This window comes from Cynocephalus volans, chromosome 9 (assembly GCF_027409185.1).
Source record: "Cynocephalus volans isolate mCynVol1 chromosome 9, mCynVol1.pri, whole genome shotgun sequence".
In the NCBI taxonomy this organism is placed as follows: Eukaryota; Metazoa; Chordata; class Mammalia; order Dermoptera; family Cynocephalidae; genus Cynocephalus; species Cynocephalus volans.
The window spans coordinates 15,503,671-15,524,149 of NC_084468.1; positions in this window are offsets into that span (position 1 = coordinate 15,503,671).

The following is a 20,479-nucleotide window of genomic DNA, read 5'->3' on the forward strand; positions in this document are numbered from 1 at the left end:
AAGTTCTAGAGGGATATCATTCCAGGTAACTATGACCTGGAGGCAAGAAAAAGGTTGGTGTATTTGAAGAATAGCAAAGATGGCCATTGGTCTAGAGTGGGTTAGTGAGGGAACTCGTGCAGCTATCTGTTTAATAAATAAAATTTTAACCTGAGAAAGACATGTCAGTAAAAGCAGGAGAGCATTTGTTTGCTAACCCACTGGTTAAATGAAACACCCACAATTCATGTGCATTACTTTTTTCATGTCAAGGATGTAGGTGGCTTTCTAGCTCAATGCTCCTTTCTATCAAGAACATTATGATGTATGAAAACTTAACACACTTTGAGAGGAATCATCTTTTTTTTTTGTTTTATTTTGTTTTGTTTTTATGTCCTCATCCTTTGGCCTTGACCTTAAATTGTATAATGCTCAGATACTTGAGATTATATATTTGATAGAGAAAAGGTGAGAGGCACAGGAAGGGACATGGCACGTGGTAGATGCTATTGGGTTGCCTGCCCGGCACCATCTCCTCCTTCTAACAGCACTACTCTACGCTTTCATCTAAGAAATGCTCTTAACTCCACACCAACTATGTACTTTGAATAAGAGCTGCCATGTTCTTACAGAAGTCTCTCACTTCCACCCCAAAACACCATATTGCCTCTTGACATGACTGATGATCCTAGATGGACAGTTGACCTAATCTGGCTAAATGGAGAATTCTCATAGATGTTTTCTGGGCTGGAGCTTGAGAAAAAGATTTATGTCCTCTTCGATGGCAAAATCTGCAATGAGCTGGGGAGGAGATTGAGATCTGTTTGTAGCCATTTTCTTTACTTTGTACCTCAACAAAGAGAATGAAGCAGAAACATCAACATAATAAAGATGAGTGAGGGGCTGGTGGCATTTTATCTCTGGTTCTAGTAATCTCTGAAGACTGGCTGTGTTCTTTTTCTTCAATACATTTGCATTTTTAATTCAGGCAGGTTTGATTTGTTACTTTCAATCTAAAGAGTTCTAAGAAATGCAAAAAACATTTTAAAATATGCCATTTTGAGTTTGGGTACATTATTTTTCATATTCAAAGTCTTGGTTATAAGGAATCCTATAAGTACCAGAAGTAATCATTAGAGTCAAGTAGAACAGTGTTTCTCAAATTTTGTGTGCATGCAATAACCTGGCAGTCTTGTGAAAATACAGATTTTGATTTGGTAGGTCAGGGTGTGTCCAGAGAGTCTGCATTTCCAGCAGCTCCCAGAGGATGCTGATGCTGCAGGTTTGCACACCACAATTTGAGAAGTGTGGAACTAGACAGCATATGTTAAGCACCTAGCACACAGGGCCTGTGGTCACAAATGTTCGCAGTTAAATACACACCTATTGAGCTGAGTGAAAACTTTCAGATCCCCAGTGGTCTATTGAGGTTGAATTAATTAAATGATGCTGTCAATTAGGAAAACAGTTTAATACAAGGCACTATAAGGCTTACTTACCAGAAAAACACTTTTTTAAAAAAGATTTGAAAATGTGAATAATACATTAAAAAAAATCCTTTGACAAGCTGGGACCAAGTCTTCTACAGAGACCGCATGGGGTAGTGGAAAGAATGATCATTCTATCCCTCCATTACTTTTCAGCCATGTATACAAAGAAAGTCCTACTAGTTCTCTCATCTGTATGTTGTGGGTAATTCTCTGGTCAAATGTGCAAATATAAAATTGTCTTTATTTCTTTATAACTGAACTTAGGATATCTTTTAAGCATCCTTTCTTCCCTAAGAGCAGAAAATGCAGTCTTACCAAACTTAGGTAAACTCAGGCACATTTCCCTTAGTCTCTTTTGGATAAAATTCACTCAGTGCAAGATCTCTCCACCCCACTTCCTGTCCTATTTTCTCAGGGGATGTCTCCTGTATGGTCCAGGTGTTGGTGGGAGGCACATTTACTTCTCATCATTGGTCTTTCTCATTTCCGTGATGGTGTCTGATGCCACTGTATCTTGTGCTTTTGTTCCTTGTCAATTTCCTTCCAGGAAATATCTGTGGCTAAAATACCCATAGTCCCCTGTTTTTCCGGTTCCTGGTTCCTCGCAGGCCGATTTGTATACTTTTTGCCCACCAGATAACCTTCATAGGTCAACTGATGCATTCTCAGAAACTGTCATTTCTAAAGGATGCATTTTATCTATTTTTTTTAATGCAATTGCTAAATAAAGAGCAAGTGTTTTTTAAGTAACAAGCAATGTGTTGGGCACTAAAACCAATGTCCCCAACTATAACATAGTGCATAGCTTACAATAGATACTTAATGAAAGATTATTAACAAATGTATATTTATTAACATGAAAAACTTCCTAAGAAGAAATGGAACATTTGTATACATAAATATTGCCTAAAATAACACCCAGTCATTCATGAAAATAAGTAGCAAATTTTCAGAATACTTTACTTAATACAATCTAATGTTTCCAGGGGCAGAGTAAAAATGTCCTGTGATACAGCAGGGCACTGGAGATGCATATTTAGAATATATTTGATGTTCTAAAGATGTCAGAATTTAGATATGGGAAAATGTTCCATAGTGTTCAACTGTGGTATCATTGACTTACTTAATTGGATCCTTAATTTACTTAAACCTTAACTTGCTTTTTATAGTGTCACTAATTCCAGTACCTGATTATTAAAGACTGTGATAGTCCCTTATTATAGCTCATTTCCCACCCCTTCTCATTTACCTGGGCTGTATCGGTTCCTGTGTATGCATGTTGTGATTTACTAGCCATGTCAGTGATGGACATGGAGTAGGGGCTCATACCAGGCACACTTACAAATATGGAACAAGTCTAATCATGGTGTTCTGACATTTCTGTCCCAGGCTATCCTTGGGTCTTGGTGCAGGGGGAATTGGAGCTGCTCAAGTGTTCTTTGCCTAAATATGACTTTTCAACTCTACTATAGCTACTTGATATTGAAGCTCTGATGGAACAAGAACAGGTCTTGTGATATTACTATAAATGCGTGTATATATGTATATGTATATGTATATATGTATATATATGTACATACATATATACACACATATATAGCAATATCACACACACACACACATACACACACAAATATATATATATGTTTTCATCCATGGTTCTTGGCTCCCCAAGGCAGAGCTCTAATATTCCACTTTTTCTCTGTTTTGGAGCTGGCCATAACAAAATCATCTCACCTACCTTGTCTGATTGTATGTAACAAGACCCCTGATTCAGAAGGGGTCTTGCCCTAGAAGGAAGGAATGCTGCACAGACAGGCCAAGAAGAATCTGAATAAACAGGCCTTGCTGGGTTTCCTCACTCAGTCTATTAGCATTAGATCATATGTCTACACAATTGTCCATGGTTCCTTCAGTCATGTCTACATAATGAAGCTTCCATGAAAACCCAAAAGGACAGGATTCAGAGGGCTTGTGGATAGTTGGACACATGGTGATTCCTGGAGGGTGGTGCACTCCAGGAGGGCAGGAAGCTCCATGCCCCTTCCCCTATACCTCTCTTTATGCATCTCTTCATCTGTGTCCTTTCAAATATATTTCGTAATGAACTGGTAAATGTGTTTCCCTAAATTCTGTGAGCCATTTTAGCAAGTTAATCGAATCCAATGAAGGGTTGTAGGAACCCTGATTTATAGCTGTTGGGAAAATAGAATAGTTTAGTCGGGGCCCTTGCCTTGAGTCCACTTGGATGTGGTTCAGCATCCTTTGTAAGCAAATTGTGTGTGTGTGTGTGTGGAGTTAGTGCGCATGCATGCCAATGTATCTTTTTAGTTTTGTTGCTATTCTTGTGAGAGAGAGAGAGAGAGAGAGAGAGAGAGAGAGAGAGAGAGAGAGAGAGAGAGAGGAGTTTTAGTGAAGCAGGCGGTCGTCGGCCTTGGGCATCTGCCCTGCACAGCCTTGCTTTCCAACCTATGGCTTCCAAGGAGCTGTTTGGCCCATTACCTAGCTCATAGACCTGCGTGAAGGGGTCTGGTGACCCAGCCTGGTGTGTGGAGGGTCTAGTGACCCAGCTTGGCATGTGAAGGGTTTGTGACCCAGTCTGTGAATGGGCTTGAGGGGTCTGGGAGCACCAGACCCAGCCCTAGCTCAACAATTGGCCCAGTCAGTGCAGGATTACCACCAGGTAAAAGAGCACCACAACTGGTGTGGTCGCCTAGCTTTACAATAGCCAGTCACTTTCCAATTGACATCGGAAGTGGGGGGCAGTCTTGGAAATGGAGCCCTCAACCTGTGGGATCTAACACTAACTCCAGGTTGATCATGTCGGAATTAAATTGGAGGATACCCAACTGGTGTCTGATGCAGAATTGATTGCTTGCGTGCTGGTGGGGAAAAATCCCCATGTGTTTGGTCAGAGAAGTCTTCTGCATTATTGCTGAATAAGAATAGTATAGGAAAAACAGTTTTTTTTTTTTCCCCACTCAAGGCTTCATCTGGCAGGGACTTGTAGGTGGCCTCTGCTCAGGAAACACTAAAGCTACATGGAGATATTATCAGCTTTCCCTGGGTCTCAACTCTGGCTGGACATGGGCAGAAAGGCCCCTTAGGTACCTACTACCTAACAGCAAAGCTTATTACTTCTGATCTTCTTCCCCATGCCAGCATTTTGAAATTTAAAGCCTTTTTGTTAAGAAAATGAAAAAAGGATTGTACAATATAATTTATTACTCTCTATTCTGTAACTGATGTTAGAGACTTTCTTCTCTGAGTCTCCCAAGCTGTAAGGTTTTTAGAGTTCAAACTCCATTTTCTTTCTCTAAAGGTCCGACTTTAACATAAAAAACATCAGCTCTCAGAAATATTTTCTCAGCTCTGAATTTTAAAAAAAATTCATTCAGAGCCTCATTCCTGGCTCTTAGCTGTATTTACCGTCCCTGGAAAGCTTCTGAATCCCCAGGGCAATAGGAAGATTAAGGGAAAGAGAAACCTCACTCAGTCTCCCAAAATTTTATTTCTTCACATGTAAAAGGGGTCATGAGATAGCCGGACATGGGGCAGGGTTTTCTCCAGCAGGGACATTGGTACCTCTTGGGCTCCCAAAAATGCATCACAAAGTGTGAAGATGAAAGGATAAAGGCAACACATATAAGTGGACAACCAATTTTTATTAACTGGTGAATAACTTAAAACATTTATATTTTTATACCAAAACAAATGTTTTAGATGTATGTATGTATATGTAACAGAAAGTTTTCTTCAGATTTCGGTGTAGCCCCCAAGCTTGTAGAGGACTATTCAAGCCTGTCCCCGTAGCCCCTGAGGGTACCTGTTGGTGCTTTTCTGCCATTGGGTATAGCTACTGGATGCCCTGCAGAAGCACTGGGTGAGGGGATTGTTCTAAACTGCTTGGCTGTGTATTAAGACTTAATTCTTCTTCCTCTTGAATGAAATCCTCAATCTTTATCAAATGGGTAAAGCCCAATCTGTCTAAAAGAGGGAGCTGGCCGTGCTACAAGAATTCATGTTTCTATCCTCGCAAGTCCCATCTGTGCCCCGAATGTCACCTGGAGAGATGGTCTTTGGAAGAGCAAAACAGGGACAGGCCAAGGACAAAACGTATATGAGTCAGGCAGGAGCTGTCAATGGGAGGCAAGTCCTCTTGCTTGTCTTCTAGCACTGCTCCAGATAATGGGGGGTGTTTATTTTAACTTTCCTTTTCTCTGCTTTTAAAGGCTGCTTTGTGAGATTGCAAAAGCTTTCTAAGACCTTTAGACACTCTGCCTGGTTACCTGTATCTGAACCCTTTTGAGGTGGAACCCAGAGACATTTGCTTCTGTCCCCAGGATCACATTTGTAATTTTAAGGTTATTTCTAATGGGCTATGGCTGAGGAAAAAAACAGAACAAAATTTGTTTTTCATGGAGTTCCCTCCCCCCTACCCAACATACACACACATTCATACACGCTGGAAATGGGAAAACTGTTTGAAATAAAAGCAGACTGTAATTACCCAGGTTGGAATAGGGCCAGGATATTGGTCATTGGATTCTCTCTCTACCCTCCCGTTTCTTTTCTTCTCCCTTCTGTCATCTTTCCCCAACCATCAGGTGGGTGGGTGGGTTGCTGGCTGGCTGCTGGTTGGCAAACAGAAATAGTTTAGGAGCAAGTATTCTTGGGGTATGTTCACTGAAGGATGAACTAGAGCAACAAAGAATGATTCTTCTTTCGACATTCAGCTAATTCACGTCCAAGGAGAGCAGGTGGGGAGATGGAATGCGTAAAGGACTGCAGACACAGAAACTGAAATCTGAGTAAGTGGTAGTAAGTCTTTCCAAAGTGAAGAGATGGAATGTAGAAATTAAGCAATCCTGAAGAAATATGAGCAGGATGCGTCTGTTTTTACCCAAAAACCAATAAATAAGGAATGAACATATCCATCACTGCAGATAATAAATCACTCCATTCTGAGGCATGCAGGGATGCATACGGATGCCCTGAAAGAATATGAATTCTTTAGTGAAATGGGCAAGAGGGTAATTAAAACCCATGAAGCTGAAGACGTCAGAAGTTGAGAAACTTAAGTGAGCCAGGTGTGTTTAATTAACCAGCCTTTTCCTGTTTGGTGATACGTCCTTATGTTAGCAACATCACATTGTTCGTATAAGAAAATTGTGCTCACAGATGAATCCAGTCATCAAAGACACTCCCAGTGCGTGTCACGATTTGTAATCTGGATTTCAAAGCTGCAGTCTGTTGATGTTCAGACAGTTTAAGAGGATTTGTTCAATAAGCAGAGATTTGTCTTGCAACAAGACAGTCTGGGCCACCTACAGAAGAAAGCAAGCTAAACTCTTCAGACTTGCCTTTGAAGCACTCGAAGGTCTGTCCCAGACCTACATCACACGCACGTTGCTGTTTTCTTTTAGCTATATGATGCCTTCGCTCTAACCAGGTTGGTCTCCTCACCACCAACAGCACCTGTCTGCCTGAATCTGGGTAGTGTATCTTGGCTAATGTTTTTTTCTTGTCTGAAAATCCTTTTTCTTTACGTTGGCCAATGTGTATGCATAATTTTTCTTTGGGGCTCCTCCGGATGCACATCCTACAAAACACCTCCATTCTGGGAGGACAGTGCCTCCTGGTTGAGAGGGAGGGATCTCAAAGATTATCTACTGGAACACAGTATTCATTGTACAGTGAGGGGGGATGGGACACAGCCTTTGGAGCATGAGCCCCACTCAGTAAGAGTTGCCATATACTGTAGGCCCTTTGTTAAGTAATTTACAGTCACTATTTCTTTTATTATCATAGCAATCCAATAAGAGAAAAATAAAGCACAGAAAGACTAAACAACTTTCCAGGTCTATACGAAGAGTAAGCAATTGATCTGCAATTATAACCAAAGTCTATCTGATCCCCATGCCCAAAGCATGCTGCTGCTCTGGTGTCTCTGGCTTTGGGCAAGTTATTTTTACTCTCAGTGCCTCCTAGTCCACATCCATCAAATGTGGGTAGGGATTAGAAATTATGCACATTAAATACCTACTGCAAGGCCTGAGGATACTAGGTGCTTCCTAAATAGTAATTATATTAGTAGTAATTGTGTAGCTGTTTCACTCCTCATTAGATAGAGTTTGGTATGTGGGCCAGCAGCATCAGCTTCACCTGGCAGCTTGTTAAAAATGCAGAATCCTGATCTGGTCCCAAACCTGTTAAATTAGAATCTGCATTTTTAGTAAGATCCCCAGATGAGATTTGTATGCACTTTAAAGTTTGAGAGATACTAGACATGCTTGTGTACCCACTGAGAATAAAACTTGCTACCTTTTCTCTTTCCTCTTCATTTAGAAATAATTTTACACTTACAGAAATAGGTCAATAGTACAAAAAACCTGGTTCCTTTGAGTGGAGAATGTTATTTAGAAATTTAAAGCCATGTGCTAGGTATGCTCGAGACCACAGGATTGGTTCTAGCTTTCCCCCTTTGCATATATGTAACTCCCTCCTCTGAAGGTAAAATCCTGGCTCCATTACCCTCACTGTGTGTGTGTATTTGCTCACTCCCTTTGCACGTAACCAATTTTCTGATCTGCTTACCTTCCCATTTGAACACCTTCCTTGTGTGGGTCCCATCTTCGCCTGCCAGCTCACCACGCTACCTTGTGGCCTACTTGTTACTTCTTGAGGCAGCTCCTTCTAACCCTGGAACAGCTCTTACTTACCCAGAGAAGGTTCTTTCTTATATTGAACTAAAATGATACTCCTGCAGCTTCCTCTCCCTGCTCTTCCTTCTTGGGAATATGAGGCATGAGCGTGCTCTGATGGAGTGTGATGTGGCTGGAAGTGGTATGGCCTGGAGCATGGAGACACTGTTCCACTTGTTCCCTGTGAGAACTGCTTAAGTTATTTAGTCTCCCCTTTCCTCAGTTTCCTTGTTGTCAAAACTAAGAACAACATTATCTACTTGCAGGTAATTGAGGACCAAATGAGACAAGAATATAAATGGCTTAGCAGAGTACCTGGCCCACATCAAGGGCAAAATAAAATGAGCTCCTCTTTCCTTCCCTCCTTTGCTTTCTTCCTTCCTTTAATAAAACATTTGCTCAATGTCTGATCTGTGTTGCATAGCTGTAAACAAAACAGACATAGTTTCTTCTCTCACAGAGCTTACTTAGAGGATTAATAAGTATTTTAAAAAATTACATAAATATACAATTAGAAATTTTGACAAGCATATGCTCTAGATACTGGGATGCAGAAGTTGAGACAGGATAGGACTAGGCCTATGAACCAAAGTGACTCCATTGTCCCCACAGAGGACACTTTATTACTTTTCCACTCCTTAGTCATGAGACCCGCAGGGTACATGACTACCCTATGCCCTGCCCAAACAAAATAAACTGAGATAAGAGGGGAATAGATATTCATTGAGTTGTAAAACCCCTTCCCCAAGGCTTGTTAAAATATAACTGTTAGCTTTATTTAAAACTTTATCTACCCATTCTTTCTTTTCCTGTAATCATAAAATATTAAGTTACAGATTAACCTTAAGACCCCTTTGGATGAACGCAGGATGTTCCTGGAACTGACCCCCATCATGACCACCATAAAGATGTCAGAAACCATCAAGAAAAGATGCTGAAAATCAATTGAGGAACTGCTTGCCTTTACAAACACTTCCCCAACTTCTCTTGGGGAGACAGCTTTTCTATTGCTTATGAATAAGTCTATCTCTTTTTAATAAAGCATTGCTTGCTTTAAATTCTGCTGGGTACTTTGTTCATTTCGGTAACATTGAGACGCAAGAGGCTAAATGGGTAACAGAGTGAGCTAGAGAGAGAAGAGTCCTGCTCTTGTGGAGATTGTATTCTAGGGGAGGAGAGAAACAATAAACAAGAAACAAATAAATAAAGGCATGAGATGATATCAGGTAATAACTAGTGCCAGGAAGACACACAAAGACAATGATGTAATTATGGTGGGGCAGGGGAGCTTCTTTGGACTGTGTGGCCATGGGAGTCCTCTCTGATGAGGTGGTCTTTGAATTGAGCTGTAAGAGTCAATGAGTCAGCCATATGAAGAGATGAGGAAGAATGTTCCAGGCAAATGGAACATCTGCACAGAATGAATTTGTATGTTTGAAGAGTGGAAGGAAGGCCCATAAAGCTGGAGCTCAGTGAGAGAAGGATGAATGGTGCGACATGGGGCTGGACAGGTAGCTCACACTTGGTCACACAGAGCCTGCGAGGCTTTGGTGGGCTGTTCTGTGCCATGTCACATAGATAAGAAGTTTTACTCTTTTAAGGGCTCTGTTTCCCTGTCTGTAGAAGGGGGATACACATATTTTCCAAACTTCATGTATTTTGTTGTGAATATAAATCAAGATAAAAATATAAGAATTTTGTAAAGCACATGATTTTATTGTCATATTCAGTGTATTTGTAAAACTTCTGGTGACGAAGAGATGAACAAAAGAACAAGACAACAAAGGGGCAAAAGATGGCCAGCCATGCAGTCTTTGTCATTTCAAGAAAGAAAGAACAAGAGACACTTGGAAAACTGCTACAAATTTGAGATCACAAGAGAAAAATCTTTTTTAGCAGAAACACAATGACTTTTTAGAATGTATTTTCAGGGAGGTAGGTAGTCAGGATTTAAATGGCTCGACAAAAACACTTTCTTTAAAATGCAGAAGTAAAAAGGTTAACAATTGGAATCTATCTTGACATTTCAGAGTGTCGGCCCCAGGGCTATTTTCTTCCTTGCTTAGGATCATCGTCTTTCACTTAGGCCTGAGAGTGCTATTTCCCGGGCTGGACCACCCACCACGGAGTGGAGGCTGAGCTTGCACGGAAGTGGGAGCCGTTACTGGGCAGTGTGCACAGCCCTGTGCTTTTCTCTCCTCTTCCTTTCACTTCCTCATCCCACGTCCTGTGACCTGGTGATCACATGGACCACTGTGGTCTTGGACTGGAGCCTATCCTTACACGTGCCACAAACACGCTAGCTAAATTGAACAGGTCCTGTGCTCCACACCTACATGGCTGTCTAAGGAGCTTGGAAACCAGCATATCCAGTTATCTTAAGGAATTGGGTTAGTATTAGGGAAAACCTGGAAGAAGGCAAGGGCTGTCTTTCACATATTTCTTTGTTAAAAAACCCAAACCAAAAACAACCCCCCAGTGTGTTACTGGGTATCTTCCATTGTCTTCTCCTCATCCCTTCTCTATTCTGTTTTTCCTGTTCTGTGACCCAGGAAGCTGAGTTCTGTAGGCCACATCAACAGGGCTCCCATGCCTTCTGGCTTCTACTTGGGCTGCCCAATGGGTTCTTGGCAGGAGATGGGAGGAAAAGAGAAGATTGAGGTTGGAGTATTTTTACCTTCCCAGTAGGGTCTCTTCAGACTGAGTGTGCATCAGACTGACCGTCACTGCCTCTCACGAGGGGGTTAACCTAAGGGGTGGCTTTATATGACCTCATCCTGAATATAGGGGTGCTCACACCCACCTCTCATTTCTTTGGACTTAGGATTGGTAACACCTCAGTTGCTGCAGTTATTTCTAGGTTATTCCACTATCCTTATGGTTCCCACATACCTACACTTTGATAAATAGCCCCTTTTGTAAATAAACTATTTTCAAATCATTCTATCTGTGTGGGACCCCGACTAAACATGTGCTGTAGTTGCTTCCTGGCAATGCCTGTAAGCACAGCCTGTCCTTGGAGGCAACACAGTATAGTGGAAAGAGCTTGGAGTTGAGATGAGCAATGTTTGGATTAAGTTTTGTGACATTCAAGTTTGTGACAATTTTATGTTTCTGGTCCTCAATGATAAAGACAGGATAATAATATCTCTTTACAGGGCTGTTTTAATGCTTGTGTGAAATGCCTGCACATAATAGAGCCTCAATAAATGCTGGTTTTCTTCTATTTTCACAAATGCCAAATGGGATTAGGAGAGGGACAGGCAAGCTGGTGAAAATTGTTATGCCAAGCCCTAAGAATCTCTCAATCCAGCCACAAGCATTTGTTTCTGTCTTCCCAGCAGGCCTCTCTGCAAAAATGGAGCTGAAGGGGAATGCGTTTCTTCTCATGTCAGTGACATGCTGTTTCTGATTGGAGAAGTCCTTCTCAAGCAGCCAATCACAGTAGGGCTCAGCCAGCCCTGTTGATGTCACCCAGGCAAAGAAAGCACTAGGCTCCTCATGCTCAGCAAGTAGCATCAATGATGAATTGCAGGGTGTCTTAGACCATTCAGGCTGCTATAACAAAAATACCATAGACTGGGTGGCTTAAACAACAGAAATTAATTTCTCACAGTTCTGGAGGCTGGGAAGTCCAAAATCGTGGTGCTGGCAGATTCTGTGTCTGCTGAGGGCCTGCTTCTTGGTTCATAGATGTCGTCTCCTTACTGTGTCTCCACATGGCAGAAGGGGTGAAGGAGCTCTCTGGGGTCTCTTTTATAAGGGCACTAACCCCATTCATGAGGGCTCTATCCTCATGGCCCAATCCCTTCCCTAAGGCCCCATCTCCAAATATCATCATCTTGCTTGGGGTTAGGATTTCAACATATAAACTTTGGGGGGACACAAACATTCAGTCTATCATAGAAGGTGACTAGATCTAGAAATGCCCCTTGGAGTTGTGTCAAACTTTCCTGCAGCCTCCTCTCAGCTGCCACCTTTACTGTTTTCTGCCAAGGTCTTATCCTGTTGTCATTATTTGCCCTGCAGAAGATTTGCTTTCCAGACTCTTAGAAGAGTCTGCTTTCTAAGAGCAGACCCAAGGGATACTTGGAGTAGGGAGGGTAGCCATAGGCCCCTTTCCCCATAACCTCTTTCTACAACCTCATTGAAAATCAACATATGATTTAAGAAAGAATTGAACTCTTATGCAAAATTCAAGACATATTTTCTAGCATCACCTAAGTCTACTACGCTGAAGTCCTTCCCACAGAGAAACTCTGGAGCCCTGCAACGCTTCCACTTCTCCTGAACCCTCCCTGATGACCCTTATCTTACACAAATGCCCACCTGGGAAGTCTTCCGGGATCCTTAATTTACGTGCAATAACTTTCTGAAGTAACTTACTACTGAGTGTCTGATATGGGGCAGATGTTTCATTTTTTTTCTTTCTTGTGAGCTTCCAGAAAGCTACAAACAACTTAATTCATGCGGAAGCTTTGGGGACCATCTAACCATCTTCTCCCTTCCTCTTTCCTGGCTACTATTCCTGCTAATGCACAAGGAATTTAAGACCCCCCCAAAATAGCTGTTCTCAATTTTTTAACCTCCTCAACAAAAACACACTCTTTTGTCCTCCGTAACGATTAGTGTTCACATGTATTACACTCCTATGGGCATACATTCATTCATTGTCTATCTCTAACAAATGCATTTTGAGCATCTGCCATGTGCCAGGTTCTGCTTTAGGCACTGGGGGATAAAGCAGTCAATAAAGTAGATAAGGGCCTTGCCCTTTAGGAACTTCTATTTTCAGATATTAACCATCTCTTTCCCCAGTCATTTACAAGGCAGAGCAAAACAAAACAGAAACACAGAGAAGTGCAGCAAACGGTACATTAGCTTTTTTTAATGGTGGGGGAAGGGAACCCAGTAATTATAAGTGGTGACTGAAGTGTAAAGGTTAAGTGCTCAGACCCAGGAGCCAGACCACCTGGGTTCATATCCACAATCTATCACTTGCTAGCTGTGTGACCTTGGGCAAATTATTTAACCCCTCTATGCCTTGGGTTCATTGTCTGCAAAATGGGGGTACCTGTAGTACCTATACAGAGTTGTGAGGATTTATAGTGCCAACCATGCAGAAACTTCCCATAAAGATTGTCTTTTTAACCCTTGAAAAATGATTATATGTCTGATGGCCAAAATTACCTTCCAAGCACTGTTCCAAACACCTTACATGTATTTGAGTACTCGTAACATTATAGATTGGGACTATTACTACCATGCTTATTTTAAATATCTTTTGTTTTTTCTTTCCCTTTTATTGTTTGTCTTCCATGTCATTGGTTTTTGGAGGTGGTAAGACACAGTTTCTTTCCCTTTATTTATTTATTTTTTTTGTTTTCCAATGTTTCTTTTTTTTTTTTTTTTTTTTTTAAAAAATTTTATTATGTCGATATACATTGTAGCTGATTATTGCTCCCCATCACCAAAACCTCCCTCCCTTCTCCCTCCCCCCCTCCCCCCAACAATGTCCTTTCTGTTTGCTTGTTGTATCAACTTCAAATATTTGTGGTTGTTATATCTTCTTCCCCCCCCCCCCGGTTTGTGTGTGTGTGTGTGTATGTGTGTGTGTGAATTTATATATTAATTTTTAGCTCCCTCCAATAAGTGAGAACATGTGGTATTTCTCTTTCTGTGCCTGACTTGTTTCACTTAATATAATTCTCTCAAGGTCCATCCATGTTGTTGCAAATGGCAGTATTTCATTCGTTTTTATAGCTGAGTAGTATTCCATTGTGTAGATGTACCACATTTTCCGTATCCACTCATCTGATGATGGGCATTTGGGCTGGTTCCAACTCTTGGCTATTGTAAAGAGTGCTGCGATGAACATTGGGGAACAGGTATACCTTCGACTTGAAGATTTCCATTCCTCTGGGTATATTCCCAACAGTGGGATAGCTGGGTCGTATGGTAGATCTATCTGCAGTTGTTTGAGGAACCTCCATACCATTTTCCATAGAGGCTGCACCATTTTGCAGTCCCACCAACAATGTATGAGAGTTCCTTTTTCTCCGCAGCCTCGCCAGCATTTATCGTTCATAGTCTTTTGGATTTTAGCCATCCTAACTGGGGTTAGATGGTATCTCAATGTGGTTTTGATTTGCATTTCCCGGATGCTGAGTGATGTTGAGCATTTTTTATATGTCTGTTGGCCATTTGTATATCTTCCTTAGAGAAATGCCTACTTAGCTCTTTTGCCCATTTTTTAATTGGGTTGCTTGTTTTCTTCTTGTAAAGTTGTTTGAGTTCCTTATATATTCTGGATATTAATCCTTTGTCAGATGTATATTTTGCAAATATTTTCTCCCACTCTGTTGGTTGTCTTTTAACTCTTTTAATTGTTTCTTTTGCTGTGCAGAAGCTTTTTAGTTTGATATAATCCCATTTGTTTATTTTTCCTTTGGTTGCCCGTGCTTTTGGGGTCGTATTCATGAAGTCTGTGCCCAGTCCTATTTCCTGAAGTGTTTCTCCTATGTTTTCTTTAAGAAGTTTTATTGTCTCAGGGTGTATATTTAAATCCTTAATTCATTTTGAGTTGATTTTAGTATACGGTGAGAGGTATGGATCTAGTTTCATTCTCCTGCATATCGATATCCAGTTATCCCAGCACCACTTGCTGAAGAGGCAGTCCCTTCCCCAGTGAATAGGCTTGGTGCCTTTGTCAAAGATCAGATGGCAGTAAGTGTGTGGGTTGATTTCTGGATTCTCTATTCTATTCCATTGGTAAGTGTGTCTGTTTTTATGCCAGTACCATACTGTTTTGGTTATTATAGCTTTGTAGTATAGCTTAAAGTCAGGTAGTGTTATGCCTCCAGCTTTATTTTTTTTGCTGAGCATTGCTTTGGCTATTCGTGGTCTTTTATTGTTCCATATAAATGTCTGAATAGTTTTTTCCATTTCTGATAAAAATGTCTTTGGAATTTTGATGGGGATTGCATTGAATTTGTATATCACTTTGGGTAGTATGGACATTTTCACTATGTTGATTCTTCCAATCCAAGAGCATGGAATATCTTTCCATCTTCTTGTATCCTCTCTAATTTCTCTCAGCAGTGGTTTGTAGTTCTCATTATAGAGATTTTTCACCTCCTTGGTTAACTCAATTCCTAAGTATTTTATTTTTTTGGTGGCTATTGTAAATGGGCAGGCTTTCTTGATTTCTCCTTCTGCATGTTCACTATTGGAGAAAAGAAATGCTACTGATTTTTGTGTGTTGATTTTGTATCCTGCTACTGTGCTGAAATCATTTATCAATTCCAAGAGTTTTTTTGTAGAGGTTTTAGGCTGTTCGATATATAGGATCATGTCATCTGCAAACAGGGACAGTTTGACTTCATCTTTTCCAATCTGGATGCCCTTTATTTCCTTCTCTTCTCTGATTGCTCTGGCTAGTACTTCCAACACTATGTTGAATAGGAGTGGTGAGAGTGGGCATCCTTTCTAGTGCCTGTTCTTAAAGGAAAAGCTTTCAGCTTTTCCCCATTCAGGATGATATTGGCAGTGGGTTTGGCATATATGGCTTTAATTATGTTGAGATACTTTCCCTCTATACCTAACTTATAGCGGGTCTTTGTCATGAATGAGTGCTGAACTTTATCAAATGCTTTTTCAGCATCTATAGAGATGATCCTATGGTCCTTGTGTTTGAGTTTATTAATATGGTGTATCACATTTATTGATTTGCGTATGTTGAACCAACCTTGCATCCCTGGGATGAATCCCACTTGATCGTGATGAATAATTTTTCGTATGTGTTGCTGTATTCTGTTTGCTAGTATTTTAGTGAGGATTTTTGCATCTATAATCATCAAGGATATCGGCCTGTAGTTTTCTTTTTTGGTTATATCTTTACCTGGTTTTGGTATCAGGATGATGTTTGCTTCATAGAATGAGTTTGGGAGATTTGCGTCCGTTTCAATCTTTTGGAATAGTTTGTAAAGAATCGGTGTCAATTCCTCTTTGAATGTTTGGTAAAATTCTTCTGTGAATCCATCTGGTCCTGGGCTTTTCTTTGTTGGGAGCCTTCTGATAACAGCTTCAATCTCCTTTATTGTTATTGGTCTGTTCAAATTTTCTACGTCTTCACGGTTCAGTTTTGGGAGCTTGTGTGTGTCCAGAAATTTATCCATTTCCTCCAGATTTTCAAATTTGTTGGCGTATAGTTGTTTATAGTAGTCTCGAATGATTCCTTGTATTTCAGATGAATCAGTTGTAATATCGCCTTTTTCATTTCTAATTTTTGTTATTTGAGTCTTCTCTCTTCTTTTTTTTGTTAGCCATGCTAATGGTTTGTCAATTTTATTTATCTTTTCAAAAAACCAACTTTTTGATTCGTTGATCTTTTGAATTGTTTTTTGGTTTTCAATTTCATTCAGTTCTGCTCTGATCTTAATGATTTCTTTCCGTCTGCTAACTTTAGGATTGGATTGTTCTTGTTTTTCTAGTTCTTTAAGGTGAAGTGTTAGGTTGTTCACTTGCCATCTTTCCATTCTTCTGAAGTGAGCATTTAATGCAATGAATTTTCCCCTCAATACTGCTTTTGCAGTATCCCACAGGTTTTGGTATGATGTATCATTGTTTTCATTAGTTTCAATAAACTTTTTGATTTCCTGCTTGATTTCTTCTTGGACCCATATGTCATTAAGTAGAATGCTGTTTAATTTCCAAGTGTTTGTATAGTTTCCACAGTTTTGTTTGTTATTAATTTCTAGTTTTAATCCATTGTGGTCTGAGAAGATACATGGGATAATTCCAATTTTTTTGAATTTATTGAGACTTGATTTGTGACCTAATATGTGATCTATCCTGGAGAATGATCCATGTGCTGATGAGAAGAATGAATATTCTGAGGTTGTTGGGTGGAATGTTCTGTAGATATCTGCCAATTCCAATTGGTCTAGAGTCTTGTTTAGATCTTGTGTTTCTCTACTGATTCTTTGCCTAGATGATCTGTCTAATATTGACAGTGGAGTGTTCAGGTCCCCTGCTATTATGGTATTAGTGTCTATTTCCTTCTTTAGGTCTAATAGAGTTTGTTTTATAAATCTGGCTGCTCCAACATTGGGTGCGTACATATTTATGATTGTTATGTCTTCTTGATGGATCAGTCCTTTTATCATTAAGTAGTGTCCCTCATTGTCTCTTTTTATGGTTTTTAGTTTAAAGTCTATTTTGTCAGATATAAGAATAGCTACTCCAGCTCGTTTTTCTTTTCTGTTTGCATGGTAAATCTTTTTCCATCCTTTCACTCTTAGTCTGTGTGAATCTTTATGGGTGAGGTGGGTCTAGATCCTGTAGAACAAGAAGCCCTTGAAATAACTGACAAGGAATTTCGAGTGATAATTCTAAGGAAACTGAATGAGATACAAGAAAACTCAGCTAGACATCATGATGAAATGAGGAAAAGTATACAGGATCTGAAAGAGGAAATGTACAAGGAAATCAATGTCCTGAAAAAAAATGTAGCAGAACTTGCTGAACTGAAGTAGTTATTCAGCGAAATAAAAAACACAATGGAGAGTTTAACCAGCAGGCTTGTCGAAGTTGAAGAGAGAACCTCTGAACTTGAAGATGGGCTGTTTGAAATAACACAAGCAGACAAAAAGAAAGAAAAAAGAATCAAGGACATGGAAGAAAATCTGAGAGAGATATCAGACAACCTCAAGCGTTCAAATATCCGAGTCATGGGTATTCCAGAAGGGGAGGAAAATGGAGATTCCATTGAAAACATATTCATCAAAATAGTGGCAGAAATCTTCCCAGGTATAGGAAAAATCACAGATCTTCAGATCCAGGAAGCTCAACGATCTCCAAATGTATTCAACCCAAAAAGGCCTTCTCCAAGACATGTCATAGTCAAATTGGCAAAACTCAGAGACAAAGAGAGAATCTTAAAAGCTGCAAGAGAGAAGCGTCAAATCACCTATAAGGGAGCCCCAATCAGGTTAACATCAGACTTTTCATCACAAACCCTAAAAGCTAGAAAGGAATGGGATGATATTTTCAAAATACTAAAAGACAAAGATTGCCAGCCAAGAATACTCTACCCTGCAAGGCTATCCTTCCGAAATGAGGGGCAAATAGTATATTTCTCAGACAAACAAAAACTGCGGGAGTTCACTACCACAAGACCACCCTTACAAGAAATCCTCAAGGGAGTACTGGGTTTGGTTCCTGAAAAATAACTATCACTGCCATAAAAACCTAAGAAAAATCTGAACCCGCTAGTACAATAAAAATGGCATTCATGAAGAGAAAACAAGCTAACAAAAACACTATCTACAACCTAAGGAACCAACAAACAAAGAAACCAAACAGTAAATCAGAAAGCAAGGAACAAAAGACACCTAAGACAACCAAACAACCAATAAAATGCTAGGAATAAATCAACACCTTTCAATAACAACTCTTAATGTTAAAGGCTTAAATTCCCCAATTAAAAGACACAGACTGGCTGACTGGATCAAAAAGCAGGACCCAACTATATGCTGCCTACAAGAGACCCACCTCTTTCCCTTTATCACTTGCGTTTTTGTTCTACCAGTGGGTTTTGTTCTTTCTTGTGTATTCATGGCAATGTTTACCATTTTTTGAGTTCCAGATACAGGACTCCCTTGAGGATTTCTTGTAGGGCTGGTTGTGTGGTGGTGAACTCTTATAGTTTTTGTTTGCCTTGGAAATACACTATTTCTCCTTCTTTTTTTTTTTTTTTTTTTTTTTTTTTGTTGTTGTTGACTGGTAAGGGGATTGCAACCCTTGGCTTGGTGTTGTCTGCACAATGCTCAGCTGGTGAGTGCACTGGCCACCCCTATATAGGATCCAAACCTGCGGCCTCGGCACTACCAGTGCCACGCCCTCCCGAGTGAGCCACTGGGTCGGCCCCCTCTCCTTCATTTTTGAGGGATAACCTTGCTGGGAATATTCTTAGTTGCTATATTTTAACTTTTGGTGTTTTGCATATATCATCCTATCCTCTTCTGGCCTGCTGAATTTGTTTGAGAAGTCTGCTGTTAGGTTGATGAGGCCTCCCTTATAGGTGGCTTGACACTTTTTTTTTTGCTGGTTTTAGGATTCTCTCTTTGTCTTTCAGTCTGACTATAATGAGCCTCGAAGAGGGTCTTTTTGGATTGAATCTCTTTGAGGATCTTTGAGTCTCCTGAATCTGAAGATCTGTGTTTTCCCTATACCTGGGCAGTTTTCTGCTATTATTTAATTGAATATGTTCTAGTATCTTGTCCTTTTTTTCCCCTTTAGGAATACCCATGATTCAGATGTTTGTACACTTAAGGTTGTCTGCTGTCTCTCTTAGATTTTCTTCATTTTTAAAAATTCTTTTGTGTCTTTTTTTTTGTCTGCCTGAGTTATTTTGAAGAGAATGTCTTCAAGATCAGAAATTCTTTCTTCTGCTTGCTCTAGCCTGCTGCTTAAGCTCTCATTTGTGTGTTTTTAAAAATTTTGTTTAATGACTCCTTCAGTTCCATGAGTTCTGCTACATTATTCTTTTTAATTAATTAATTTGTAAATTTCTTCCTTCATACTTGGGATAGTTTTGCTCAGTTCCTTATGTCGTCTAACTGAATCTTCTTGTATCTCATTAAGTTTCCTTAAGATTTTTACCTAGGATTATTTTTCAGTCATTTCAAGGGTTTTCTGCTCCATGAGAGTTACTGTATTCCTTTGGTGGACTCACATTTTTTTATTTCTTATTTCTAGTATCTCTATGTTGATGGCTGGTCATCTGGTATAGTAATTGCTTCTTCTGTTACTCTCCTTCCCTGGAATCTGCTAGTGACCCTGCTTGGGTCAATTCAGTTGAGTGGTCAGTAGTCTGCCTGCACAGTGGCAGTGGCTGCTACAGCTGCTGCTGTAGTAGCAGGCCATCCTTGCAGTGGTGGTGATTGTGGAGGTGGCTTTGGTGGGCTGCCTGTGTGGCAGCAGTGGCTCTGGCTGCAATGCGCGGCTTGCACAAAGATGGTTGCTGCCTGGTGGCACTGGTTGTGGTGGTGACTTCAGCAGTGGTGGTTGCAGCAGCTGCCCACTTGGCTGCAGTTTCCACAGTGGTCGCCCATGCAGGTACAGTGTCTACAGCAGCAGCACAGTTATTTTGTGTCAGTGGCAACAGCGTCAGCAGCTGCAACTGCCTCCCTTGCATCTGCAGTGTCTGCAGTGGCAGCAAGGTTACCTTGTGGGGGTGGCAGTGATGTCAGTGGCTGCAACTGCCTCCCTTGCATCTGCAGTGTCCTCGGAGGTGTCTTGGCA